This window comes from Thamnophis sirtalis, unplaced genomic scaffold (assembly GCF_051295495.1).
Source record: "Thamnophis sirtalis isolate CommonGarterSnake01/CBP01778 unplaced genomic scaffold, rThaSir2_p1.2 scaffold_5, whole genome shotgun sequence".
NCBI classification, from domain to species: Eukaryota; Metazoa; Chordata; class Lepidosauria; order Squamata; family Natricidae; genus Thamnophis; species Thamnophis sirtalis.
The window spans coordinates 140,196,098-140,216,758 of record NW_028261385.1 but is presented as its reverse complement, the minus strand read 5'-3'; the positions used below and the strand labels follow the sequence as shown (position 1 = coordinate 140,216,758).

At 45.3% G+C, this 20,661-nt stretch overlaps 1 non-coding gene across 1 annotated transcript; it reads right to left on the bottom strand.

The window, feature by feature from the left end:
* Positions 1–12,868: 12,868 nt before the first annotated feature.
* LOC148045671 (U6 spliceosomal RNA) lies at positions 12,869–12,973 on the bottom strand. The gene has a single exon (XR_015696823.1). It is a non-coding gene; the product is annotated as a U6 spliceosomal RNA (small nuclear RNA).
* Positions 12,974–20,661: the final 7,688 nt, after the last annotated feature.

The window sequence follows — 20,661 nt, the reverse complement described above, 5'->3', positions numbered from 1 at the left end:
GTTAGGTGTTTTTATAGTTGCAAGACCTCCATTCATATCAGAAGAGCATTAGAACATTTCTTGGTCATGTCAGAATAAAGTCAGAATAAATCATTTTACTCTCAAAAGAGAACACTTCAAGCTCAAGATGTGCGAGAGGCAAAACATTGTGCCCACTATATTTTCAGAAAGCAATGGTTTGTGCTGTTCTCTTCTTTAAGGGTAGTTTCATCCATTTCTAATGACAAGATGGAGATGGCATGAGGAGGGGTGCATCCTTGAATCCAGGGATGAAATTCAGCAGGTTCTGACAGGTTCTGGAGAACCGGTAGCAGAAATTTTGAGTAGTTTGGAGAACTGGCAAATACCACCTCTGGCTGGCCCAAGAGTGGGATTGGAATGGAGGTTTTGCAATATCCTTCCCCTGCCACACTTACAAAGCCATGGCCAGACAACCAGTAATAAAAAGAAATTGAATTTCACCACTGCCTGAATCCACTGGCCTAAATTAACATTGGAAAATGTTACTTACTTACTTACTATTTGTTAAATGTATTTGCCGCCTATCTCGCAACTATTCTAGGCCGCTTACAATGAGGTGGCAGGCTGAACCAAAGTAGGCCTCAAGCCTGAACCAAACTAGGGTTTCATGATATTAAGCTTTAACTGTTCATATATAGAAATTGCAAAGGTTTGCTTTTAGGAAGTCTGCACATGAAATCTGCTGAAGCAAGGTCTCTATTTTAATGTATCTGCTGGCTTGACTGTAAATCTGTGTGGTAGACATATTTTAGTTCCTCAAATTATATCCTATGTTTGACCGTTGGCTGACTATGTATTATGACTTCCTGTAGACATAATATTGCTGTAACTCAAGGGCAAATCTTGAGGGGTGTATCCAAAACTAACAGATGGCTTAGCTAAAAGCGATAAACTATAAAAGGAATTTGCTGCTTTCATTCGGGGTTCAGGCCATTGTTCCTGAACCTGCACAATAAACTTTTTCCTTCTCTTAAGAGCTGGATTTCATATACTGTCTTTTCCATAACAACAACAACCAAAGTGGAGAAATAAAAAGAAGTGTAAACATAACAGTAGCAAAGTAATGGAACAATAGAATGAACAATGAAAAAGGAAACCATGGGAATTACGGTGATATAAGAATAAAAGATGGGTAGGTAGAGAATCAAAGAGCAAGTGGGCAGCTGGGGTTCGCTATTTAGTATCCAGTGAGGTACTCCTCCAAGTATTGTTATACTATGTGGTGTTCCTTTTTTAAGAGATATGTTATATCTGATAGGAGGCGAGACAGTTCAGTAGTTAAAGATGCTGAGCTTGTCAACTGGAAAGCTGACAGCAGGGGTTCGAGACCCTAGTGATCCCAGGATGAGCTCCAGTTACTTGCTCCACCTCCTGCCCACCTAGCAGTTCGAAAGCATGCAAATGCAAGTAGATAAATAGGTACCACTTTGGTGGGAAGGTAACATCGTTCCATGCCCCTTGGGCAGTGGTGGGTTGCAGGCAGTACACCCAGGTACAGGTGTACCGGAGCCTGCCTGGAGCACCGGGTACCGTCCTGGCATGGTGCTCCGGAGGGCCCACCTGCCTGCCTGAGCTCCTTACTGGGTTTTAAAGCTTTCTGCGCTTCTGTGCATGTTCATGGCGCATACAGTGCCTGCGTCATGCTCCGCCGAGCAGCTGGAGCATCGGGGAGGTTTGCGGAAGCGTCATTTGCAGCTACAATGCATGCGCACACTGCGTGCGTCCATGTGGGCGACATTGGGCACATTCCAACCATACCAGTTGGAACGGGATCTGGAACCCACCACTGCCCATGGGGTACAGTCATGTTGGACACATGACCACGGAAGTGTCTTCAGACATGTCTGCCTCCGACAACTAATAAACAGAGATGAACACCTGAGACATGAATGAATAGGGTAAACCTTTCCCTATGTCTGATACCCCAGTGATCATTGCCTGCAGAGCTGAATTCTGCTGTTAGTTGAGCCAAGTAGATACACAAGTTTCCTAACTCTAATTTCAGACTTGCACGATTCTGTTAATATAACCATACTGTCAGCATTCCAAGTATCATGTAGAATTAAATCAGAGTCAAAGGCAAAACGATCCTTAAAGTTCCAATTTAATAAAGCAGACATCTTAGCACATCTGTGTTAATCCCAATTCTGGAAATTACATCACAATTCCACCCAGTTAAAAGTTCATGCTCTTGTCCTCACACCCACAATCCATCACATGGTCCAATCTTCTTCATCCACGCTGGCATCTCCACCCAGCTGCTTCCGGTCAGGTGTAAAAGTGCGGAGACAAAAGATGACCTTGGCTTCTAGACAAGAATGAAAACAATACATTCCACAATCCTACTCCTGTCTATTCCCCCCTCCCATCAACTATACTAATGAAACAGCATAATGAAATAAGAGAAAGTGTGGCAGGCCAAAATTCTAAAAGGAATATAATTGCAGGCCTAACACATACACTAAAAGTAATGCTACTATTCATTGTTGTACTTCTTGTCTGGATAACCTCCAAGGACTAACAATTACACCCAACTAAACAAAAACATCACTGTGATAATACTGCATGGCATTTCTCTTTTCAGTGAAATTTACTCACAGCACAACTTAGGGGAAGGGAAAACATACCTGTGAATTTGTGGTAAGCAAGCAACTATGTGCTTCGGTAATGCTCAGGCCTTTCCTGTAAATTGCTGAACTGGAGAATACCTGATTCCAGTATTGGATTCTCATTAGTTTTTGAATATGCAACGTTGCTAATTATTTATAAGAACGGATATTTCCCTCCTCTAAAAGCAAAGTCTTCTATCTAGAGTGCATGGATTTCATTCAAGATATTGAAATGATGATTTAATATCAGAAGGAAAAATAGGAAGTTTGATATGCAGATTAAGTGAAAATATCAAGGCCCAATAAGTCAGTCTATTGTCAGAGTTCCAAATAGCATCCTCAATAAAATAAGAATTCAAGACAAGAGATTCCTCAAAACACCAATTTATTAGAAGAGCCATGTCGGCACATCTGGGAAAACCCAAATCTGAAAGCTTCCAGGTTTTCCCCACCCAGATGAAAGTTCAAGACCCTGACCAACACCCACAGGCCCATCACATGGTCCAATCAGTCATTGCCACGGAGGAAGATTCCTCCCATACACATCAGGGCTGGGTTCCGGCAGTCACTACTGCCAGTGTGCTCGTGGGGGTGCTGTGCATGCATGCACAGTGCAATAAAAATTGCTCTGCGCATGCACAGAAACAAAAAACAAGATGGTGGTGCCTATGGCGGCACCAGGGGTGGGTTTCTCGCCCCGTTCCAACCGGTTCGGTTGGAACGGGGCCGGCGGTGTCCTCATGCATGCGTGCGGCACGCGCGTGCACACGTGCGGTGCACGCATGCGTACTAGCGTCTGTGCGATGCTCCAGCTGCTCCTGGAGGATCGCGCAGGCGCTGTATGCGTCCTGCGCATGCGTGGAAGCTCAGAACTCGTCAAAACCGGGTAAGGAGCGCGGGCGGGCAGGTGGCCCCTTCACCATTCCCAGAAGTTATTTACTTCCGGGTTCGCTGACCAACCGGTTCGCAGGGACCGCTGCGAACCAGTTGAAACCCACCCCTGGGCAGCACCCAGAAAACCAGTTCAGGGATGTGGCAGGCCTGGGTGGCTGCCGGTTCCAGCGAATCCAGGTTGCCAAACCACTACTGGTTTGGCCGAACCGGGCCAAACTGGTAGGAACCCACCCCTGATCCACATCTGTCCAGAGGCAGGGACTAGACGACCTTGACTTTCTGAGAAAGAATGTTATTTTGGTTACACATCTCCCAAGCGCCATACAATCCCCCTCCCAGTTTTTTATAGTTTGAAGCTTAAGGCCTTATACCACGATGGCTTCCAAGCCATGAAACAATTTTTCCTTTTCTTCTCTCAGGTGCTGCTCAACAACATTTGTCTGTCACAGGAACAGCGGAAGCCGATTTCAGCCAGTTTCCCTGACAAGGATTTTCCCAGCGCTGAAACAATTATCTGGTTGGTAGATTATGAATGTTCAATATTTTTTTTTTATCAAATGGTTTAAATAGAAAACAACCTGCATTCACAAATCATACTAAGCCACACCGCTCCTGCTTCTGCATAACACCTGGCTATAAACTAAGGTTAAAAAAAAAGACAAGGTTGGTTAGCTCGTACATTATGCTAAGCCAAATCGGTTTTTGTTTGAGCTTAATGTCTTGTGTCACCCAGCCAATGTACAAAGACATCAACTATTGTGCTAACATCAAGGTTATTAAATGCAAGGTTATTCTTTGGTTTAGTATCCTTCACAGATATTACATACACACATGTACAGAGGGAGAGGAAGGGAGGAAGAGAGGGAGAGAGGGAGAGAGGGAGGGAGAGAGAGAGGGAGAGAGGGAGGGAGAGGGGGAGAGGGAGAGAGGGAGAGAGAGGGAGAGGGAGAGGGAGAGGGAGAGAGGGAGAGGGAGAGAGGGAGAGAGGGAGAGAGGGAGAGAGGGAGAGAGGGAGAGAGGGAGGGAGGGAGGGAGGGAGGGAGGGAGAGAGAGAGAGAGAGAGAGAGAGAGAGAGAGAGAGAGAGAGAGAGAGAGAGAGAGAGAGAGAGAGAGAGAGAGAGAGAGAGAGAGAGAGAGAGAGAGACCTATTTTTATCCAGCATACGTAGTTTTGTTTCAGGCACAGAAACAAGAAAAAGGTTTCAGGCTGAATTTAGATTATACACCCGTTTTCAGGGATAAGAATCCAGGCAAGAGCAAGTAACGAAAATTGCATAATTGTTTTAATCATGCTTTCTCAAACATCCCCACCCAAACCCGTCCAACTGGCTCTCGAAGGGAAACGCAATCAGCGGGAAACTGAATATTTTTGTGAACAGTTCAATCCTGTTTTCAGCAAAGCAGAAACTATAGAACAAGTGTTGTGAAAGGTTTTTTTTTTATGATTAGGTTGAAGGTGTTTTTTTTTAATGATCATGGTTACGATCCTATAATAAGCATTAGCTTGTCTTACATCATCATAAGAAAAACAAAGGGCTTGATCAAGCCAAGGAGTGGCTCTTAGCAGAGGCTGCCTTACACTATGCTTGGTGAGATGACAAAATGAAACCTATCCCAGGAGCTGAAGATGTTGCTGCTGGGTTAATACTCTGATGGCTGTTAGCTTGGCACAATTGGGGAGAAGGAGGAGGAAGTGGTGGTATTGACGTGATTTTTTTTTCATTGGCATTTTCACAGTGGTGGGTTTCAAAAATTGTTTGAACCTACTCTGTGGGTGTGGCCTCCTTTGTGGGAGTGGCTTACCACCCATGTGACCGGATGGGAGTGGCTTGCCGCCCATGTGACCGGATATGAAGATGCCGACGACACTTGTCAGAACCACCTTAAATTACCTCACACACAGCACTGGCATGCATAAGAATAGGATATAAACTTGTTTTTTAAAAGGCATCCTTGGTTTGTGTTAAAACAACTTCAACACACGCAATGTTCTGATTGCACCACAAACGCAGTAGTCATCCTTACCTTTCACAGAGGCACTGAGTTTTATAAATAGGAGCATGATAGTTTAGAATAATCATATCCAAGGACCAGTGGTGGGTTTCAAAAAAATTTGGAACCTCTTCTGTAGGTGTGGCCTGCTTTCCGGGTCCACTGGTGGAACCTCTTCTAACCGGTTCGGTAGATTTGACGAACCGGTTCTACCGAATAGGTGCGAACTGGTAGGAACCCACCTCTGCATTTTCAATAAGAAATGGGCAGGAATCTTTCATGGCTCACTACTGCAATTTGACTTACCAAGATCCCAGCCAGGGGTGAAATTCAGCAGGTTCTGATAGGTTCTGGAAAACCGGTAGCAGAAATTTTGAGCAGTTCGGAGAACCAGCAAATACTACCTCTGGCCGGCTCCAGAGTAGAGTGGGAATGGAGATTTTGCAATATCCTTCTCCCAGGAATGGGAGGGAATGGAGATTTTGCAGCATCCTTCCCCTGCCATGCCCAGCAAGCCACACCGACAGAACCAGTAGTAAAACAATTTGAATTTCACCACTGGTCCCAGCACTGTCATAGTACATCTTTGCTCGCTTCCCAGCACCAAATGGTGAGCTGGCTTCGGGCCAGGGAGGAAGATAATTGGCTTTTCCTGCAGCGTCACTCAAGGATTTCCAGAGCTGCCTCACAAATAGGCACCGCAACTGGGAAGGTTCAGAGTTGTTAGGAATCTGACTGCCTGCACAGAACATCTCCCCACCAAGGTGGTACCAATCTATCAACCTGTGTTTCCATGAAAATAAAACTGGGTCTTATGTATTTTTTTTCCCACAAAAAAATGGCACCAGGTCTTATTTTCAGGGAGGAGATGTCATCCACTGACTCACCTCACTTGTGCACATCTCCCCCCTCCCCAGCCTCCTTTTCATTGTCAGAGGCCTTCAGGAACTTCTTCTGTGGCCAGCAAAGCTGGCGAGGATTGATCTAGAGTTGTGTTATTAGCTGCAGAGGTCTTCAGGAAAGTCTTTTTTTTTTTAATGTTTAAATGTTTTATTCATTTTCATTTTCAATTTTGTACATTCACTTATATACTGGATATTTACAATAATAATAATAAAAAAAGAAAAACCCCAACCTAAACACAACTCATAAACCCAACCTATCACTTTCATACACCCCTTCTTCTCCCCCTCCAACTTTCCTTTCTCCCTCCAACGATCACCCCTCCTACTTCCCTTTCCCCTCCTGCCTTCCTTTCTCGCCTTCCTCACCTTCCTTCCCCTCTCATCCTTACATTCCCCTCTTCCTCCCTCCTTACTTCTCCCTCTTCCTTTCCTCCATTTCTCACTATGGTGCATTTCTCTATTCCTTTTACACTAAAAAGAAAAAAGAAAAGAAAAAAAAAGAGAAAAATAAAAAGAAAAGATAAGGATCAACAGTATACAAGTGTATTCTTCTTATTCTATATATTGAAGCTATATCTCCACCCACCCACCCACCCATCCCCAATGAACCCCCCTCCCTAACCCCCTCCGACTTCCCAGGTCCCATACCCGGCACAGTTCAGTACCATTCACCTTCAAAATATCTTATTAACAATAATAATGAAAATAACATAAAAAGAACACTCCAAAAAAGAAAAAAAACAACGAATAAGTAAATAAAAAAAAATTTAAAAATTCTTTTGCGTTATGCTCAGCCTCCCATCATTCTTAAAATTTAACCAGTGTGAATCATTCCATTTATATTTTGTCCTCGTCCCTTACTTCTTTGATATTTACCCCCATCTTCCTATAGACTCTCCAGATAGCCTTTCTTAACCTTATATTCAAATATTAATTTATACAAAAATCAATTTATCTTCAAATACAGAGCAATCTAATCATGCTTTCGCAAAGCTGGCGAGGATTGATCTAGAGTTGTGTTATTAGCTGCAGAGGTCTTCAGGAAAGTCTTGCTGGCTACGTAAGAAATGGGCAGGTGTCGGAGCTTGGCTGCAATTATCCAAAGGTAGGTAGTATGGCAGCTCCGTCTCCCCCCCCCCCATCCTCACCTTAGCTTAATTTTTACCTCTGCACCCTGGAGTGGCCGGGGTCTTAATTAAGGCTTATTTTGGGGTAGGCTTTATATCAGTGGTGGGATTTAACACTGTCCTCCAAGGTTAAACACAACCCTGATGTGGCCCTCAGTGAAATCGAGTTTGACACCCCTGTTTTACAGAAACAGATGATTTCTCTTGTCCAAGAACTGTAGATACTACACACAATGAACAGCTTTTTCTTTTACATTCCTATTTCATGCCTTTACAGAGGCTGCTCTGGCACTGAAGTCTTGACAGCATCTCTTGCCATATGAAGTTTAAGGGTCATTTCAACCCTGAACGTAATGGGTAATGTGCAATTTCATGGACAGATTGTAAACTAGCTGGCTAAATATGCCCCATCACTTATGTTGCTGCGTAAATAAAGCCTCTGTGTCCCTTAGGCACCAACTGTTCTAGAATTACTGGCTAAGAATGAATATATTTCTGAGAAGGAAACTGTGGCTAAATTCACATCTGTCACATGTACAAGAGAGTCCTCGATTTACAACAGTTCATTTAGTAATCGTTCGAAGTTACGACGGCACTAGAAAAAGCGTCTTATGACCATTTTTTCCACTTATGACCATTACAGAATCCCCACGGTCACGTGATTTGCATTTGGATGCATGATAACTGACTCAGATTTATGACATTTGCAATGTCCCTGGGGTCGTGTGATCCCCTTTTGCAGCCTTCTGAACAAGCAAAGTCAATGGGGAAATCGGATTCACTTAACAACTGATGTTACTAATTTAAGAACTGCAGTGATTCACTTAACAAATGGTGCGAGAAAAGTCGTAACATGGGGCAAAACTCACTTAACAAATTTCTCACATAAATTTTGGGTTCAGTTATGGTTGCAAGTTGAGGACTATCTGTATTGTTTGTTAAATTAAAATTATAGTTTGCAAACTATAGTGTTGCAATTCAAACCTCATACTATTCTCAACATACTATGGCTTACTATAATGTGTGAACACACCAGTGACATGCGGTGAGGTTTATGGCTGGTGAGGCACTGACACGGGTTTCAAATTTTTTATACTTGTGGAGTTCAACTCCCAGAATTCCACAGCCAGGCATGCTCAGTTCCGATTTAAAGCGACAGCATTTTGTCTCCTTTGTGAAATAAGTTTTCCTTCATTCTTTTTCTTCTCCCTCCCCCTCCTTCCTCCCTCTCTCCCTCCCTCCCCCCTCTCTCAAACAGACACACGCACACAGAGAAGTTGGATCCCTCTCTCACTCACTCAATCTCAAACAAACACAAACACAGAAGTTGGATTGGATATATTGTCCAATGGCTTGAAAGCAGCTTTTCTGCCAAACACACCCCCACCCATTCCCCTGCTGCCTTCCGATCCAAGCCTTTGATTGCAGGTGGAGCCATGTTGCCTTTTCAAACTTGTAGTCAGTGAAGCTGGGCTTATATACTTTTATCCAGGTGTGTGTGTTTGTGTGTGTGTGTGTGTGTGTGTGTGTGTGTGTGTGTGTGTGTGTGTGTGTGTAAAGGCAACATAGCTCTGCATGCAATCAAACTACACTTGGGGAGGGATCTACACTTGAGGATGAAGTTTGAATTCGTCCCCCTCCCTCTGACCCACACATGTACCTTTTCCAGCTGTTTCAGAGAGGATTTCAACTCTGCTCTTGCCTGCCATCATGAAAAGAAAAAAAAATGTAAAAGGAAAAAGGCAAGAGCTGAGGTCAGGCTGAGCAAGTTGCTGCCAGAGTCACCGTGTGGATGACTCTGCTTAACTGTTTAAAAAAGCCTCTTAAAAAAATGCCCTCTACAGGAGAACAACGCGCTTCATTACGTCAGGAATTTTTCGGCTTTTAACCCTTGCTTAGCTCTGCTCGAGTGATCATAAAGTCAGACTAGATGAGGCACCTCGTTCTCCCGCCTCCTCCTGTAATTTTTAGAGGCTTTTTTATACAGTTAAGCACTAAGCAGAATCATCCACTGTGACTCTGGCAGCAACTAGCTCAGCCTGACCTCAGCTCTTGCCTTTTTCCTTTTACATTTTTTTTCTTTTCACAGTGGTGAGGCTCTGCCTCCGCTGCCTCCCCTGACTGCACGTCCCTGGAACACACCCAACAATAATCTGTCACTACAATAATAATTGTATTCTTACTATATCTACATGGATGGAAGTAAGCAGGTTCTGTCTTAGGCCCAGTACTGTTTAATATCTTCATAAATGACTCAGATGAGGGAATAGAAGAGGAATGGACACAGGATCACATGAAGTATTAATAATGCTTTATAAAACTTTAGTAAGACCACATCTGGAATACTGCATCCAGTTTTAGTCACCACATTATTGAAACTTTGGAAAGACCAACTAAGATGATTAAAGGCCTGAAGATTAAAACATATGAAGAACAGCCTTGACTACTTCAGATGACTGCAGTTCTGCAGTTCGGCTGTTCAAATCTCACCAGGCTCAGGGTTGACTCAGCCTTCCATCCTTCTGAGGTGGGTAAAATGAGGACCCGGATTGTTGTTGGGGGCAATATGCTGACTCTGTAAACCGCTTAGAGAGGGCTGAAAGCCCTATGAAGCGGTATATAAGTCTAACTGCTAACTTGGGTGAAGGAATGGATACATCTTAGATACAGAAGATTGCTATTGCTGGAGGGACATGATCTCCAGCTGGGATGGCATGCCTTTCTATGGTATGACAAAAATAAAATGCATAGATACTTTCAAAGAGATTATGTAAGGCACGCTCTACTTCTAGTATGGGAAAAAGTTAAAGCAAAAAATTACATGAAAATAACAGTCTGGCTTTCAGCAGTGGAAGCACTGATACATTCAAATGTTGTAAACCTGGGGAAAATTGTAATGTTTAAAGATATTTTAAATGAGAAAGTGGAACTTAAAGCTAAACAGGAATTGCAAAATCAAGGGGTGGAACTCGCATGGTGCAAACACTTGCAAATTCAATCCAGATATGTAAAAGATGTAAAGATACAGAATATGATTTCCATAAAGAGCCAACAATACTTGATCAGATACTATTAGGTGTGAATGAAAAGTTAATAAAGAAAATATATACCTTATTTATTAAGCCTTAAAGTGGAAGATGAACAAGTGAAAGAAACAATGATAACATGGGCAAAAAAAATTGGGTATACTAAAGAATTGGAGAAATGGCAAAAACTTAGAGATAGTAAACTCCCTCACATTTTGTAAACCAGAAGTTTAGACATTAATGGCTGTGTGCTGCATTATTTTGAGTGGACAGCACATTTATACTGTTATATAAGATGTATACTCACTACTTTACATTGTGTAAAGTGTATTTCTTCAGTGTTGTCACGTGAAAAGATGTACTTAAATATGTACAAAATGTGAGGGGGTGTATTCACTTCTGTGTAAGTTCAAAATTAGAATGTCATTTGATTATTAGTTGTTGGAAAGATGCTGTTGCTTAAATGTCATGTGATTTACAGAGATATTCTAAACAAATGTCACTGTATGGAACAGGAGGTCTAGCTAGGAGTTTTCTTATATTTTTATTGTTTCCAAACATTTGCCTGTTTCAATCACCAAGAATTGATGTAACGTAGAATTCTTTATTCCATTCCATGTATAAAGTCATCGGGCATTATATCCCAGTTTTTCTGACTATTTTTCTGACTTGTTATGACTTTTTCTCTGATTCTTTCTCTGTTTACAAAAAATAGATAAATGTGGAACCATGAGAAGCAAAATTGGAGACAGAAGCAGGAGCTGCGGAGGCAAAAAAACAAGAAATAGCAATTTACAACTAACCCAATGCAAGCACGCACACATCTGTAGAAGCAGTAAACAAAAATCCAGAGACAGGAATTTGCTTTTACCATCTTACTTCCTTCTTTCCTTCCTTCCTGCCTACCTTCATCCCTCTTTTTTTTTCCTGTCAGTCATATAGACCTCCATTCCTTCCTCCATTTTACAGGTATAATACAGCAAAATTTAGCTGTTCTCATATCTTTTACTGTGTTCTTCAGTCCCCACACATTACATCTTTTGCTTATTTCTCATAATGTTTCATTGTTCATTAATATATGACACTTAGCAGAGCTGTTGAATGCAGGTCAACTAGCTAAAGGAAAAATTAATGCTCAGGCATAAATGACAAAGAAACAATTAACAAGCAGCAGATGAATTGACGTGACTGGCCCTCGTAGGATTCAAAATTCAAATTTTGAATGAATTTTCCTTCAGGAACTCCTAATGAAAGAGCCAAAATGAACTTTTTCAATGCAATTGAAGCAGGTTTGTAAGATGACATACAAACCAGGGGTGGGTTCCTACCGGTTCGAACCGGTTCGGCCAAATTGGTAGTAGTATGCTGGCCTGGGTCGCAGAACTGGCAGCGACCCAGGCTGGTCATATTCCGGAACCAGTTCCCCAGTCGCCACCATCTTTTTTAGGAGTTCTTCACATGTACAGAACAATTTCCATTGAACTGCGCACACATCCAGCGCTCACCCACAAAGCTTGCGCACAAACGAACCAGCAGTAACGCCGGCTAGAACCCACCCCTGATACAAACACACACACAAATCTACAACCAATCAGAGTTTGAACTAAGGAAGGCCTTAGTACTTGATTAGTAGCTAGTACCTTAGCAAACATGTTGGATTATTGTCATGGGATGTTACACATTCTGGGCTGGAGAAAAACAAGGCTACTAAGATTCACTTTAAAGAGGAGCAAAATACAAAAATCTCACTAGCAAATAAGCTGCAGCTGAAACAACAATTGGCAAACAGATCCAAGTGATTCAGACATATGGCACTACTGCTAATAACATTTTAAGGAGGGAAATATTTTGTGGTTTAGTTCTATCAAACTAATTTTTTTTTATTGAAAATGTTGGGGGAAAAAACTTTTACAAATGTTTACTTCCCTCCCCCTACCCTCCCCCCCCAAACCCCACCCCTCCCAAACTTCCCTCCCCCGACTTCCCAGAACCAATACAGGGTATAAATCTTTAACAAAAATATTCTAAAATAAACTTAAAAGTAAAAAGTTAATATCCTCTATCATTTGAGCTTTAACTCCTCTTTGCTAGGCTAACTCTAAACAGATTATATCATTCCTTGTTGCCTCAGTCATAAACTATCTGGAATTTCTTAGTCCCATATTTATTTTGAGTATAGTCAATCCATCTTCTCCACTCCAGTTTATCTCTCTCATTGGAATGGTCCTTGAGATATGCTGATATTTTAGCCAGTTAGTTTGTTACTTTTAATGTCCATTCTTGAATAGTAGGCAAAAAAATATGGAACGCTTCACGAATTTGCGTGTCATCCTTGTGCAGGGGCCATGCTAATCTTCTCTGTATCGTTCCAATTTTAGTATATGTGCTGCCGAAGAGCACATATACTAAAATTATTAGAGCCGAGGTGGCGCAGTGGTTAGGGTGCAGTACTGAAGGCCACTACAGCTGACTGTTATCTGCAGTTCAGAGGTTCTAATCTCACCGGCTCAAGGTTGACTCAGCCTTCCATCCTTCCGAGGTGGGTGAAATGAGGACCCAGACTGTGGGGGCGATATGCTGACTCTGTAAACCGCTTAGAGAGGGCTGAAAGCCCTATGAAGCGGTATATAAGTCTAACTGCTATTGCTATTGCTAATTTTAATACCCCTCATTTAGAGATTCTTCTGTTCACTGCAAAGTCATGCGACTGGGCAGGTATAAAGATGTTGCTAAAAGATAAATAAATAAATTAGAGAGCAGAATAGCTGTGATCAGATGAGGAGAGTGAAGAAACAGCAAATCAAAGTGATCCAGTGAAGCTCAATATTGTACCTTTTTATCCTATACTATCATTCTCCTTTAGATGTTCAGCAATTTCAAATATACACATGAATTGTGGAGATAAATGAAAAAGGAAAAAAAAAGGAATTAACCAAGATAAATGGCAAAAAGCTTAATAATAGCAGAAGCTGCTGTTGGGGAAATACAAGATGTTGATACACCATTAAATGCCATTTACAAATTCATCTGTGTCATAAAACCAGCAGAGTTGGCAGCTTCCCAGGAGGGAAGGAAACAGGCAATCTGCTATAATGTCCTCCTTTTTTTTTACATGGCTGGGCATATTGAAGGAAGCCTCTTCATTTGTATTGAAAAGGTCACAGCCCTTGAAATCAGCTTCGTGACAAGCAATCCCATTAATGTCAACAGTAAGGCTGGCAAGCCAGTTATGACAAGCAAGCTTCCTCCGCATGCTGGCTGGGGGATTCTGGGAGTTGAAGTCCACAAGTTTTAAAGCTTCCAAGGTTGACACCCTGATTCTAGTGTAATTTCCAATTGGCCTGGCTGAGCAACATTTTTTTTTAGCAACTGTAAAACAAACTTGGTTTGTAGAGTCCTTGTACAAAAAGCTGTATATATTCTTCTTTGACGTACACATATTAATTAAATCACAGGTTGTGGTTATAATTGCAATGTGAATATTCTTTGATACAGGAAAGAGATCTTCAGCCCTCCTATACTCTTCATATTTCTGCTTACTCCATATTATTTTTTCTCATGCACAATAACAAATCTCCAAAATTAATGTTTCTATACTCTGTTCAATTGTTGTTAGTTGAGAAGTCATGTCCGACCCATTGCGACCCCATGGACAACATTCCTCCAGGCCTTCCTGTTCTCTACCATCCCCCAGAGTCCATTTAAGCTCACGTCTACTGCTTCGGTAAGTCCATCCAGCCACCTCATTCTCTGGAACCCCCTTCTTCTTTTGCCCTCAATCTTCTCCAGTGAGTCCTTCCTTCTCATTAGGTGGCCAGAGTATTTGAGCTTCATCTTCAGGATCTGGCCTTCTAAAGAGCAGTCAGGGTTGATCTCTTCTAGGACTGACCGGTTTGATCATCTTGCAGTCCAAGGGACTCGCAGGAGTCTTCTCCAGCACCATAGTTCAAAGGCCTCAATTCTTTGGTGCCCAGCCTTTCTTATGGTCCAACTTTCACAGTCATACGTTGTAACTGGGAAAACGATAGCCTTGACTAGACGCACTTTTGTTAGTAGGGTGATGTCTCTGCTTTTTAGTATGCTGTCTAGATTTGCCATAGCTTTCCTCCCCAGGAACAATTTCTTGGCTGCAGTCCCCCATCTGCGGTGATCTTGGAGCTCAGGAAAATAAAATCTGTCACTACCTCCATGTGATGTATATACATCCTTTACAGGTCCTGTCACTGCTGTTAACAAGAATAAGGATAAATATATTATTTCCTGCTATTGGTGTTGGCTTCTATTTTATTTTTAATTTTTCTCATATGTATTTTTCCAGGAAACCTATCCAGAGATTGTGATCTTAATTAAACTGGTATTTCAGTAAGATTATTTAGGGTGCAACAACAATGAAACCATGAATCATCACGGACAGAAACTTTAAGGAAAAGCTGATTGGGGCACTATCAGCAAATAGCTGATGTTCTCCAAACCTTTTATTGTGAGGAAAAAAGCTACAGAAGTATTATAACAGCTTCAGTTGTGGGATTCAGCCAGTTTGCACCTATCCGGGAGAACCGGTTGTTAACTTTCTAAGTAGTTCAGAGAACCGATTGTTGGAAGAAATCTTATTTTATTTTTTTCCCACTTTACAGGGCTAATCCTGTAAGGAAGGCAGGGAAGAAACATTCTGGTGTTGTTTCTAGCCTGATCTTTGTTGCCCTGCTTACAGAAACTGCCTCTCTGGTTAACCCTCATTATATTGTAACAGCTAAGGCGAAGCGCCCATCGACGTGAGTTGGCCACGATCACATTGTTACATGACTATCGAGCTATGCCTATCAAGCTGGTCATTATGGCAGAGAATCGGTTGTTACGTTATTTGAATCCCAGTACTGAACAGCTCCTTCCCAAACATTTCTTTCTGCAACTTCCTTGTCATAAAAATATTTTTTTTTGCTCTGCAGAGTGAAACCCCTAAAGGATGGACAGCAATGTGATATTTTGTATTCTACAAAGATCAAGCAGAATTTTCACGTCGTCTTCTATCTATGCACTTCCCTCATCTCCTGACTCACTCCCCTTCCTCAGCCTAATACTAAACTTATTGCATTACTAATACCAAAGGAGGAGGAGGAGGAGGAGGAGGAGGAGGAGGAGGAGGAGGAGGAGGAGGAGCTTATCCATTGAGTCGTGTCTGACTCTTGGTGATTCTATGGGCCAGGTCCAGTGGTGGGTTTCAATTTAATTTAGCAATAGCAATAGCAGTTAGACTTATATACCGCTTCATAGGGCTTTCAGCCCTCTCTAAGTGGTTTACAGAGTCAGCATATTGCCCCCACAGTCTGGGTCCTCATTTCACCCACCTCGGAAGGATGGAAGGCTGAGTCAACCTTGAGCCGGTGAGATTAGAACCGCTGAACTGCAGATAACAGTTCTGCTGAAGTGGCCTTCAGTACTGCACCCTAACCACTGCGCCACTTCGGCTCTTTAGTGAAACCACTAAAGGATGGACAGCAATGTGATATTTTGTATTCTACAAAGATCAAGCAGAATTTTCATGTCGTCTTCTATCTATGCACTTCCCTCATCTCCTGACTCACTCCCCTTCCTCAGCCTAATACCGTATTTTCACCCATATAACCCGCGGGTTATATGCGTTTTTTACATGCACAGCGCCCCCCTGCGGGGTATAAAAGTGGGCGGGGTATACGCAAAATATTTTACACAGATTAACTACCGGTAAAGGGAGAGCTTGGGACCACCACTTTCCTCGCGGCAGTGGGCTGGCTCGGCGGCTCGGGCTCCTTTTCTCCCTTTTCCTGCTTGGGTTTCGGGACGCCTTCGTGAAAACCCCACCCCTGGCTATGGGCGAAGTGACCAGGAAGAAGCAGGAGGTGAGAGGAAGCCCAGATTCTGCAGCCCCTCGCCTTCTCTGGGCTTGGAAGCAGGAAGGGAAGGGGAGGAGGCGGCGGCGCGGCTGTGGCTCCGTTTTCACACACACACACACACCCCTCCCTTCTTCTGCTTTGCTCTGTGAAAGGGCTTCACTGCCGAAGCATTTTGGTTTTTTAAAAAAAACACCGTCCCTTTCTCTCTCCAGTTAACAGGGCCAACCCAAGTGGTGCATTTTATCTGGGAGACGCCACGCAACGAGGGAATCTCCTTTTGGGGGGGGGTGAGACGCTGACAGAAAAAGGGCAAGCAGTGGCCGTGTGAGGCGGCCTTGAGAGCTCCAAACGACCTACCGTACTGGCTGGCGAGGTTAGTTCTCTAAAGGCCGTTGAAAGCTCCGGGGAAACCCCTTTTTCCGCCCTCGGAGCCCCCGGTGCTTCCTCAACCCCCCCACACTTTTTCCTCTTTGGTTCACCCCACCCCCGCCCTCAAGGGCCCGGGACTCTGGGAAAGTGTGCAGCTGGGGGGCTGGGGAGGAGAGAGCGTCTACCGTTCCTCACGGGAGGCACTTCGAGCCCCACCGTATCTGAGAGGCTCTTAGTCGTCGTGTGGGAGAGGAGAGAAAGGTTAAAATGTTTTTGAAACATAAAAAGAATCCTTTGTGGGCAAACTTAAAGCTGCTGGGCTGCACGGGCTTGCTGTAAATTGAGGGCATGTTTTGCCTTTATTTATTTTGCCGCCTCCCCTTCCCTTCCTCGGAGGGGAACGCTCGGAGCAAAAGGGACCCCCGCCTCGTTAAAGCCGCATCCGACGCTTCACCTACAAACGATCCCGATTCTCCCGCGTCCTTCCTTCCTTCCCTCCCTTCAATGTACCGTACTCTTCCTATAAAGAGAAGGGAAGCGTGAACAAACTCCGGGCAGGAGATGGGCTCGCGTAGAGGTACCAGAAGTTTAACCGTTTCACCTAAGCCACAGCTCGTCCTCTCTTGGGACAGCCTTCCGCCGACATTAAAACGATGCGTGAACTTGCGAACAACTGTGGCAGGCACGGAAGGGAGGGAGGGAGCGAAAAAAGAAGCGAGAAACGGATATTTTCTCCCTCTCGTGAAGGGGGGAGGATCTGGTGCTTTCCGGCTCGGGCTCCTTTTCTCCCTTTTCCTGCTTGGGTTTCGGGACGCCTTCGTGAAAACCCCACCCCTGGCTATGGGCGAAGCGACCAGGAAGAAGCAGGAGGTGGGAGGAAGCCCGGATTCTGCAGCCCCTCGCCTTCTCTGGGCTTGGAAGTCCAGCAGGAAGGGAAGGGGAGCAGGCGGCGGCGCGGCCGTGGCTCCATTTTCACACACACACACACACCCCTCCCTTCTTCTGCTTTGCTCTGTGAAAGGGCTTCACTGCTGAAGCATTTTGGTTTACAAAAAAAAACACCGTCCCTTTCTCTCTCCAGTTAACAGGGCCAACCCAAGTGGTGCATTTTATCTGGGAGACGACACACACACACACACGACACGTGCGGCAGGAGGAGCGGCGTCCTCCGCGCTCTCGGCTGCCACAAACGCCACGCAACGAGGGAATCTCCTTTTGTGGGGGGCAAAGCAGGGCAGTTTCTCGCCGTTCTGCGAAGCTGGGAAAGGATGCGGGAGTTTCCTTCTTCTTCCTGCCCCCCTCCGTCTCCCCGCTGCCACCTTTCAGTCTCCCCAGCCTCGTCCGGGAGAAGCGGCTTGGTGGCATCTTCCTTTCGTACCCCGGTGCGCCTCCCTCGCCACCGCAAGTCGCCTTTTGCCCCCCCCACCCAAATAATAATACTAAATAAGCAGGTGCGCCGCTTGGGCTGGCTTGGCTTCTCGGTTAGATAAGACCAGCCGGTGCCCCCCCTTTTTTTTGCCGGTTTATTTCGTCGTCATCCGCCAACCCCAGAAATCCGTGCAGTTCGAAAGCTGAGCGAGGCGAACGACCCCGGCGAGGGTAGCAGTAGCGTCTGAAGAAGAAGCCTCCCCTTCGCAAAGGCTCTTCGGCTTCAGGCAGCCAGCGGCTTCCCCGGGCTGCCTCGATGGGCACTGGCGAAGGGGCGAGAGAACTGCAGGCGGCTCGCTTTCCCCCGAGCTTTCCCCCGGGTTTGTGCGGGTGCCAAAGTTGCGTGGACGGCTTGCAAGCTGGCCGAGGTACGCCCGCAAAGGACCCGTCTCTGCCAAGCACCAGATCCCTCCCCCCTTCACCAGAAGGGAGCAAAAAAAGAAGCCAGAAACGGCGAAGGGGGGAGGGATCTGGTGCTTTCTCTGCTCCTTTGTTATTTTTTTGCTCCCTTCTGGCAGGCGAGAGAGCATCTAAAAAATAACAACGGATTTCTCCCTCTCTCCGCTCGGCGACTAAGAGCCTCTCGCCTAAACCAAAATGCTTCAGCAGTGAAGCCCTTTCACAGAGCAAAGCAGAAGAAGGGAGGGGTGTGTGTGTGTGTGTGTGAAAATGGAGCCACGGCCACGCCGCCGCCTGCTCCCCTTCCCTTCCTGCCGGACTTCCAAGCCCAGAGAAGGCGAGGGGCTGCAGAATCCGGGCTTCCTCCCACCTCCTGCTTCTTCCTGGTCGCTTCGCCCATAGCCAGGGGTGGGGTTTTCACGAAGGCGTCCCGAAACCCAAGCAGGAAAAGGGAGAAAAGGAGCCCGAGCCGGAAAGCACCAGATCCTCCCCCCTTCACGAGAGGGAGAAAATATCCGTTTCTCGCTTCTTTTTTCGCTCCCTCCCTCCCTTCCGTGCCTGCCACAGTTGTTCGCAAGTTCACGCATCGTTTTAATGTCGGCGGAAGGCTGTCCCAAGAGAGGACGAGCTGTGGCTTAGGTGAAACGGTTAAACTTCTGGTACCTCTACGCGAGCCCATCTCCTGCCCGGAGTTTGTTCACGCTTCCCTTCTCTTTATAGGAAGAGTACGGTACATTGAAGGGAGGGAAGGAAGGAAGGACGCGGGAGAATCGGGATCGTTTGTAGGTGAAGCGTCGGATGCGGCTTTAACGAGGCGGGGGTCCCTTTTGCTCCGAGCGTTCCCCTCCGAGGAATGGAAGGGGAGGCGGCAAAATAAATAAAGGCAAAACATGCCCTCAATTTACTGCAAGCCCGTGCAGCCCAGCAGCTTTAAGTTTGCCCACAAAGGATTCTTTTTATGTTTCAAAAACATTTTAACCTTTCTCTCCTCTCCCACACGACGACTAAGAGCCTCTCAGATACGGTGGGGCTCGAAGTGCCTCCCGTGAGGAACGGTAGACGCTCTCTCCTCCCCAGCCCCCCAGCTGCACACTTTCCCAGAGTCCCGGGCCCTTGAGGGCGGGGGTGGGGTGAACCAAAGAGGAAAAAGTGTGGGGGGGTTGAGGAAGCACCGGGGGCTCCGAGGGCGGAAAAAGGGGTTTCCCTGGAGCTTTCAATGGCCTTTAGAGAACTAACCTCGCCAGCCAGTACGGTAGGTCGTTTGGAGCTCTCAAGGCCGCCTCACACGGCCACTGCTTGCCCTTTTTCTGTCAGCGTCTCACCCCCCCACCCAAAAGGAGATTCCCTCGTTGCGTGGCGTCTCCCAAATAAAATGCACCACTTGGGTTGGCCCTGTTAACTGGAGAGAGAAAGGGACGGTGTTTTTTTTTTAAACCAAAATGCTTCGGCAGTGAAGCCCTTTCACAGAGCAAAGCAGAAGAAGGGAGGGGTGTGTGTGTGTGTGTGAAAACGGAGCCACAGCCGCGCCGCCGCCTCCTCCCCTTCCCTTCCTGCTTCCAAGCCCAGAGAAGGCGAGGGGCTGCAGAATCTGGGCTTCCTCTCACCTCCTGCTTCTTCCTGGTCACTTCGCCCATAGCCAGGGGTGGGGTTTTCACGAAGGCGTCCCGAAACCCAAGCATTTTTTTTTCTATTGAATTTCAAGATCTCTCCCTTGAGTTGAGTTCCTCCAACCCCTCCCCAGCTCGCCCAGGCTTTCTCCTCCGATTGGTTTTAATGGGTAGGTCCGATGGAATAGCGCTAATGTAATGTTTGCCGACGGCTTACTCCTTACTCGTTGCGGGTTATATAAGTGGGCGGGGTATACGGGAAACATTTTACACGATCTTGAAAATCTGCAGGTTATTCACGTGGGCGGGTTATTTGCGTGGGCGGGTTATATGGGTGAAAATACGGTACTTAACTTATTGCATTACTTATACCACAGGAGGAGGAGGAGGAGGAGCTTATCCATTGAGTCGTGTC